The following is a 9,085-nucleotide window of genomic DNA, read 5'->3' on the forward strand; positions in this document are numbered from 1 at the left end:
ATGTGATAATGAGGAGGTTCTGCAGCAAGCTTTAAAAAAAAAATCAAGTTATTTGTCCATACTAGGAAACACAAAGCAGGTAAAAGGTTGGGTCAGCCACCGTACTCCAAGTGAGCACAATCCCGAATACCCTTTCTTTTCTTAGCTCCACTTTGCATCCTGAGAGAAAAGCACTACCAATTTAGGTTTGAAGGAAGAACAGAGAAAAACAGATCACTTACTTACAACTCTGCCCTGCACGGATGTCTTAGGCAGCTATAAATATGAACTACGCCTGGAAAAGGATTCAGCAACTAGATTTCATTTCCCTTAATGCGAGCTGTTAATACAAGATGTGTTTGAAAACCTAGGCATTTTATTTAGCTGTGCATTTGAAATTGAGGGAGGTTTTTAACTTCGTGCAAGAGCAAGGGACTCTTTCTGTGCAGTGATATTCCTCCAGAGCAGCGTTAGGAGCATACAAGCTGTGCCGCAGGAGCCTGACAAAAGCAATCCCTGGCAGCGAGCCTGTCACCTTCCACATCCTCTCACTAGAAAGGGGACGTCGGCTTAGCTGCTGAAGTGGGAGCTGAACTCTAAACCTCTGGCCTTTGTATCCTGACTCTGTTGCAGTATAATTTTGAAGTAATTCCAGTAGAAGTGACTAGATTTATCAGTGTGTGACTCTGGGATGTGTAGTCAGGATCTGGCCAGCACTGATTCCTGCACCTCTGCTCTTATTATTCTCAATGCAGCTGAGATCAAAAAAAGGTCAGGAGAATGGTCAGACCAGGAGTTGCGAGCATTTTCCAAAGCAGGCTAAGGAAACCTTATAAACAATATCGGGATCAAAATAATAAGGTCTATGAAAGCATTCACATAAATACAGCGCCATGGCTTTAGGGCTAAGCTGTATTATTACAGACCTTTGATACAACATCCAACACCAGAGGCACAATGTGGTCTTTTTGAAGCTATCTATATTTCCTTCAGTCTTTTCAGCATCCCTGCCATTTTCTCAGGTAGAAGAGGGTGGGGATTGTGATTCACTGATCTCTATTTCCTAGATAAACTGAAAGAAGTCAAAAGGAAAGAAATAAGGTTTTATGGGTAAAGAGATGATAGTGTGTCAGAATACTAAGTATACTCTCTGAGAAAGTTTTCTGTTGGTTTTCCCTTTGCCCATCCATCCCAAATTTCCAGGTGTTCAGTGGTTTCCCTCAAGCAGCAAATCTAACCAGGTTTCTTTCTGAGCACCCCCCAAATTCCAGAGAAACGGTGACGCCACGCAGATCAGCTATACGTGTGTACCTGGAATGCATCGCACATACCACGTACGCACCGAGCAGATGGCCTTCAGCTCACAGTAAATCTGAAGTCCTCCTAATGCATCAGATTTACTACCCATATGCAGAGCAGCTCTGCAGAGCACAGCTGATGGGGCCATGCTTCCTGGGATGATCCGTGCTTGTGAGTGCTACAGCACACACTGCTGCCTGGGAAATCCCCGCCAAGAATCCAGCAGTCTCCCTTCTCCTTTTATGCGGGTAATGGAGGGTAGACAGTAGTTTGTCAGAAAGATCTCTGTCCTGTGGAGGCAGATGAGAGCAGTCGACACAGAGCTGGAGGTGGTAATACTGAGTGCGTTGTTTCTGGCTTCGCCTTGGCTCGGCGGATGGGAGCACTGGGTGCTCACCCAGCTCCCCTGTCGTCCCACCTGTGTGTCCTCCGAACCTTCCGCCTCCTCCGGCACTCTGGGCACGGGGGGGCTGTGCCGGGGTGTCCCTGCCAGCACACGGCTCCAGCTCTTCTGCACAGGTTCCTCCTGGCCGCCGGCTCTGCCCCGCCATCGACAGCCAGAGGAGCACTCCGCCATCGCAGCCATTCAATGCCCAATTCCTGCTTTCGTTATGGGAAAGAGAGAGAGATGTAGCAGAACGTGCTGCTTAAAGGCTCTGGGGGACTTTCTCCCTTTCCTCGTCTGGAATAGTTGGTCTAGCTAAATACACTGCTGAAGAAGTCTTTGTGACACATTTCTGAAGGAAGAGAAATGTGTGCTTCCCAGGAAGGGGGAGGGTTAGATGCAACAGGTGGCCCAGTAGCCCAGTTCCTGTTTGAATGAATACGAATCGCATTCCTTGCTGGGATATTATAGTTTTATTAATTGAGAATTATAATATTATTTTGGCTAGGGTAGGCCTCTGTTTTAATTCAGATCTGCAGAATAGAGACTATATTCGCTTTTTGATATTTCTTTCCTGCCATGGTGACAAGAGAACATCTAGGACAGTTTGTTTACTGTTTGTTTCAGCGTATTGCTGAATTTTATGAGTCAATACATTTCATTTCCAGAAATATGTACTTCAGTAGGAAGAACTCCACTTTAGAGCTGAAAGGCACACATCATGTCAATAAAGATAATATTATCACATTAGATATTGCAATGAAACATACACTTTCTTAATGATTTCTTGCTAGCTTCCGGACTGAATTCCTATCAAACATTCATTTCCCTTCTCATGCTCACTGTCTATTTGCTTCTGCTGCTATCAGGCAACACCATGCTTAATAGAAATCTTCTGTCTTTCTGTTAGCAAGTAATGGCTATGTGCAATCTGGCATGCGTTGGGTATAAAGAAGCTGGGAGAGTGCTTTTTCATTGTTTAGGTAAACGTTTCCTCTTTGATCCAACATCTGCCCTTTCTGCTGCTCACACTGCAAATTGATGCAGATCTAGCAGAAGGATAGGAGACATTTATAGGGTTTCCTGTTATGGAGTAATTTTGGGAGCATCATTTTCCCCTGCTCACTTTTTGCCTTCAGCAACAACAATCCAATTCTTTGTGTTTTTGATGGGAAACCAATTCTTCGTCTCTCCCTTTCCTTCTAGTTCTCCCTGAAGGCTATAGAAAGAAAGAACATGAATAACCAAGCAATGAAATCATAAAATAGTCCCGTTTACTGTTATCTTTCCAAGAACAGTGAAGGCATTAAAGTTCTGAAACCTTTTTTCTTGAAGCAAAGATTGCAGCTAGAACAGGAAATGGCACAACATAAATTCAATTCGTGACAACTATTATAACATAAAAGGGAAATAGTATAAATCACTGATGTCAAACACTCTGTTCATTGGCTAGATCTGGCCAATTTGAGCTATTTATCTAGTTCGTGTGACAGATTCAGATTTTGCACCACACGTGCTTTCATTTTTTAAAATACATGTTTCAAGTTTTTATGCTTCTGAAAAAGAGCTTCTGAATATGCACTGAGTAGAAGCTGGTGGAAGCTCATGCATAGCTGGCTTTTTTAAACTACAGAAAACAAAGTATGCTATGTTTGAAGAAACAAAGTCTACCCCTGTTCATTTCAGGGGGTGTTAACACTTGAACTTAATGATACTTTTTGTGGTTGATGTTGAAATGTTTCTCAGAAATTAATTTTAAGAAAAAATAAAGATGCAAATTAGGGGGTTTTGCATACAAAAAAAAATTTAAAAATGCATTCTGTTTGAGAAAAAGGAAATAAGAAATTTCATGCACATCTCTAAAGCATACAAGCTAAGTCTGACAAAAATTTGTTAAACTTCCATGCAGTTTTAGCCATCAATGATGTAGGTGTGAAGCTTAAACAACTGAAGAGAAATAGACCCATCTGGGGAACTGTAAGAAAAGAGCTGTGTTGAATTCTCCACCCCAGCTGTATACAAGCCTGACCCACAGAGTCTCCTGGGGGTCTCCCACTTTTGGTCACTTCAAAGGGCATAGTGTAGTATTTTAGAATAAATAAAAGTTACATAAAATGCATTTTTGGCCTTTCATATTCATACAAACATTGATTTATACTGTTATAAATACAAATAGGAGCAGCTAGATATTTTTCATAGATGAGATTTATTTCACAGCAATAACCATTTGGTCAGATATTTTATTGGCTTCTTGCATAAACTTTTGTGCATGCCTAAGGCAGTTGCTGTTGGAGACAGAATACTGCCCTGATAGACTTTCAAACCAAAGACTAGGACCACGCTTATCTTCTTATACTCTAATACATTAAAATGTACTGCTTGCTTTCCATGCTCTGAGTGAAGTTACTTCATTAGGAAGGGGAGATATGTTTTTATGATGTACTCAGAAATGTAGTATTTTGAAACATATCATTCTTTCAACAAAGTAATTCAAGAAGTGTGGAGCTGTGAAATCTAAGAAAAAGATGGATTTTAAGAAAAAAGATGTATTCTGGGGAATGGGATATTCTATTACAGAAAAAAATTTCAGGAATCTAAGAATCATGTCTTCACATACTATTCCTAAATTAGCTTTGAAGTACTTTGCTTTAATTCTTACTCCTGTCTTGAAAAAGTCAATGAAATATTGTGAATACTCCTATTTTTATACTGTAAAGTACTGCATATTATATGTAATGTGGACACCATAGAAGACATCAAAGCTCTTAGAACTTTTGTGTGTATCTATAATCTGGTATTGCACAGGCAGAGAGCTTCAGCAGATCCTTGGCTTTCAACATGTAAGAAATTCTTATCAGATTTTTTTGTATCATTATCATAGGATTTTTTCTGTTTTTCTTTATGAATATTAAATTACATTAAAAATTGTGACATTGATTTATTGCTGTCTAGATAGTACCACTGGATAATAAAATTTTCACATATAAATTTAACTTATATTGAAAACTAAGACTTTAAAATATTTTTTATTGTTCAGTAGAAATATATGTGATGGTTTACAGGTTGGTTACAAATCAGTAATTCTTACTTATAGGTATATGTTCATATATGTAACCCTATTGTCAGGTAGTTAACAGCAACTAAAGCAGCAGTATTCAACCTATATACAGTCCCTTCTGAGAAATAATTTTATTGGTCTTAGCCCGCAGCTAGAAACTGGGAAAACTAAACCAGAAAGTCTCTAGGTTCCCTTAAAAAGCTGAACTTCCTTCAGTCACCAGCTCTCTCAGACTGTACGTGAACAAGGAAATCTTTCTTCAGGAAAAGGAGCAGTCGTGAACCTGGGAAAGCAGACCAGCACAATGTATGTGAAGTAAAGAAACAAATAGAGCCTTCCATTCAGCGACATGATAATAGTTCATTTAACGCTGATCCTCTTTACTGTGCGCTGTACCGTTTTGTCCATGCTGATCTGGAGGTCTGCCTTCATTCCCAGTGGACAGTTTGTCCCACAGATGCTTTGCAGTTCCCACCTCCAGTCCTTCCCTTGCAGCCCTATAGACCCCACTGGTGTCTTTGGCCACAGCCTCGGCACACCAGGTCGCTGCCGCAGGAGCAAGATGGAAACGATAGGGACCGTCCCCCAGCGCTGGAAACAAGTCCTTACCACAGACAAATCTGTGCCTTTTCAAAATCTCTTGTAGGACCAGATCCTCCCCAAATCCAAAACTGGACCCCAGACAGTTACCTCAGATTATACCTGCAGCTTCTGGGATGGATAGATTGCACAAATGAAACTCGCCATAGGAATATTGAGGGTTTTTTCAGTAGTAGAGAACTTTCTACTTCTTTGGAACGTCAGAACATGAGTTTAATTTATATTGCAAGAATTTTAAGTGAGAGAATCATATTATAGTTACTAGTATTATGCATTATGCCCTCCTCAAATTTGTAATACTGTTAATATTTTCTCACAATCAGCTCCCCCCTTTATGGCAGCGGGGTGGTTAAAGCACCTCATTATAGATCCAGAAAACTCGCAGTTATGTTAGTTTAGAAGAAACTAGGTCATTTGGTAGGGAAATAAAAGACAGATGCATATGAGACTAGCCATCACTTTCTTTAAACTGCTCCTGGTTACAGGAATTATGTTTTCTTCAAGCATGACAATTTTGATGGATCATTTTTGCTCTGGGTTTATGCAGGAAGGTATTCAAAACCCAAATAATTTTCTTACAATGAGGGAACAGCTTCAAAAGCCAGGTCCAACTGTATTCAGAACTACACCTACGATTCCCTCCTTTCCACATTCGTGGTGTGTTTAACCTGGAGACTTCCAGGGTGGAATTCTATCATCACAAAAGAAGTTGTTTCTTTTTGGAAATTTTGCTTTCAGCCCCTTGAAACCTGTTGAAATATGCTACTGGAATTTAAAGCCACAGAGCTGCCTTTAAAGTTACATTCCCTGTAGCAAACTGGGGCATTAATCAATGGGTCTATTCAAGTGAGTAAACGTTCACTGTTCTGACTATCAAGGATGCTTTCTCAGAATAGCACACAATTACTGAGGAGAAAGTCCACACTGAAATAAATCCCGCTATGGTGAAATTCAGGCCTGGCTGATGTCAAGGAGAAGTCTGGCATTGGCTGTAAAAGGCCAGGTTTTCACCCTTAATCACACCACCCCCCTCCCCTGAGGAGATGGTATCGTTATTATTTATTTATGTGGTGCCATTAACGTGCTAGGCACATCAGATGTGCTCCTTGGTTGGTGCAAAGCAGCAGTGCTCCATTAATTCCCGTCCTGCTCCCGTTCTCCAGGGTGCAGTTCTCGCTGCCTGGAACAGCTGGTGCAGCCATGGGAATGACAGCAGAATTAAGACCTTAGTGCTAAATTTTCACACATCCTTATGATCCCCTTTCTAAGCCAGAGCTTTTAAGGAACGCAAAGCAGCTCTCAAGAGACACCCTATTTATTTATTTGCATTTTTATGTGTGTTGAGATACTGTGCCAGCACTTATAACCACCCATTGAATAGACATTACAATAAAGCACTCTGGTCATTATAAAACCTTGATAAAATTCCTATTATAAGCATGCAATATGAAAAGCAAATCAATGTCCTAGTCTGTCTCAGACCTAATTGCATTGCTTCCATTCCTCTATCTGTTTTTACTAGCAGAAAAGATGTCAGTTCAGGAGCAGAGGACTGAATTTCAGAGGTAATGTCCATGGGACACTGCTGAGAGTCCTTCATGGGCACAGGGTTGGGCTAGAACAAGATGGTGACTTGCATCTATCTCAGTCTTGGATATTAACCTATTATGAACAAATTACATTATTTCTTGTATCTCCACCTGCTTGTGCTTTAGTTTGGCTATTTGGTATAAGATAGTATCAGGGCAGAATTTCTTGCCGAGATTTTGCACTGGACTTTGCACTGCTGACCTGCGATCTGGGGCTCTTTATTATTAATATAAAACAAGCAAACAAACAAAAAACCACTGTGGCATTTGCAGAAGCAGCTGATTTTTCTGGGTGAAAGCAAATCCCCAGTAATAAAGTCTATCTTACAGAATCAATATGTAAACTTTTAGCTAAAAATATAACAAGTGTTGCAGACGCTTTTCTCATCATGTTGGCACCAAGTGACCCAAAGCTAGTCTTTCTGTTCTTTAAAACATGAAGTGTGGTTTCAAGATCAAATTCCTCTTATTCTGATGCTATGGAACATCATCTAGCTCCATCTCAATACAAGGATGAAAGCTCCCTTCTTACCTCTACTTGGTTTTGCTTGGCCTGGTGAATAAATATAGTAAATCACCAGGGAAGGGTTTGGGATTTTTTGTGGGTTTTTGTTGTGGGTGGTTTTTTGGTTTTTTTTTTTAGCTTGAGGGTAGTTAAACACTGGAATGAGTTGTCCAGAAAGGACATGGAGGCTCCATCCTCCATGGAGATAGATACTCAAAACTTGACTGAGCAAGGTCCTGAGCAATTTGCTCTATTTGGTCTTGCTTTGATGAGGGCATTGGACTTGACGACCTTCAGAAGACCCTTCTAACAAATTATGCTGTAATTCTATGAGCCTAACAGTAAATCACAAAATCAGATGAGCAATGAGAGTTTCCTCATGCAAAGAAGGCCAGACTAACTTTCTTGCTGAGATATATTTTACTCAGTTTGCTCAGGGCAAAATTGGGCCTTTAGACTTTGCAAAAATAGAGGGCTACTCCTCAGTTGAAAGCCCAATGTACTGAAATATAATTATACTTACATTTAAGGTAGAATATTTAGTAATATGTAATAAAAATTACACACTAGAGCAAGTAAGCAGTAACTAAAAATGAAAAGCCCAAATCTGAGATGTAGAGAAGGGATGAATTTTCCCTCAGAGCAGGGTACCTCCAACAGTTTCTGTACACCTGTTTGCTGGTCCCACAGGGCCATGTCGATGTGCTACAGTGCTCAGTGGCCAGTGTGAATGGAGCATTTGGACTTTAAGTCTAGTTAGTTCTGTGTCTTACTGGGGAGCTTTTCAGGGATGACTGCTATCTTTCATAAGGAACTGGATCAGACTGATCCAGGTCATTTTGCATAGCCACTGAGCCTCCACCCAATCTAGAGTAAATCTCAATTGTTACTTGTTAAGCAGGAGTTCAGACAACCCAAAAGAAAAAGCATGTTTTCATTATTCTCTTCTCTAGTTCTGACTCAGCTTAACTAATCATTATTTCCTACTTCTTGAGCCAAATTATTCCTTGCTGTAACTGTCAGATTAAATGGTGCTACCAAGGGTACCATTTCATAGAGAGTTAAAAGGTTTGAAAGAGGCCCTACACATCACCTGGTCTAACCCCCTGCATAATAGAAGCCATAGGACCCCTTAACTAATTTCTAGCTCAAACCCAATAGAGCATTGTCTTTGGCATAATCCTTGTTTTAAAATTTCTAATGGTTTAGAATCCATTATTTCTCTCTGCAATTCTTTTTCTGTACCCTCAAAGTGAGAAGTGGACATTTATTTTAGTCAGATTTTTTCAAGCTGCTGCTTCCAGCCCTTACGTCTGCTAGCCTGGAGAACTCTATGAACAAATTTTTATCCTTCAAGCAGGTACTTCAGGTCCCCTCCATCTTCTATCGGATACACAAAGCAGGTTAAGCTCCTTACTATGTGGCATTTTTTCTAATCCTTTCATTATTCTTCAAATGCTCCCTTAAGCTATTCAACAGGGAAAATCCTGAATCTCTGTATTATTCATGAAGTAGAACTGAACACAGTATTTCAGCAGCCACCATATCAGTGCCAAATACAAAATATTACCTACATACTCTATGTACCCCTTTTTAAAGATCAAAGCAATCACATTTCTTTAATGGAAGAATGAAAAATCCCTCTTAACACATTCAGCTGAGATAAGCCA

This window comes from Harpia harpyja, chromosome 15, assembly GCF_026419915.1.
Source record: "Harpia harpyja isolate bHarHar1 chromosome 15, bHarHar1 primary haplotype, whole genome shotgun sequence".
Taxonomy (NCBI): Eukaryota; Metazoa; Chordata; class Aves; order Accipitriformes; family Accipitridae; genus Harpia; species Harpia harpyja.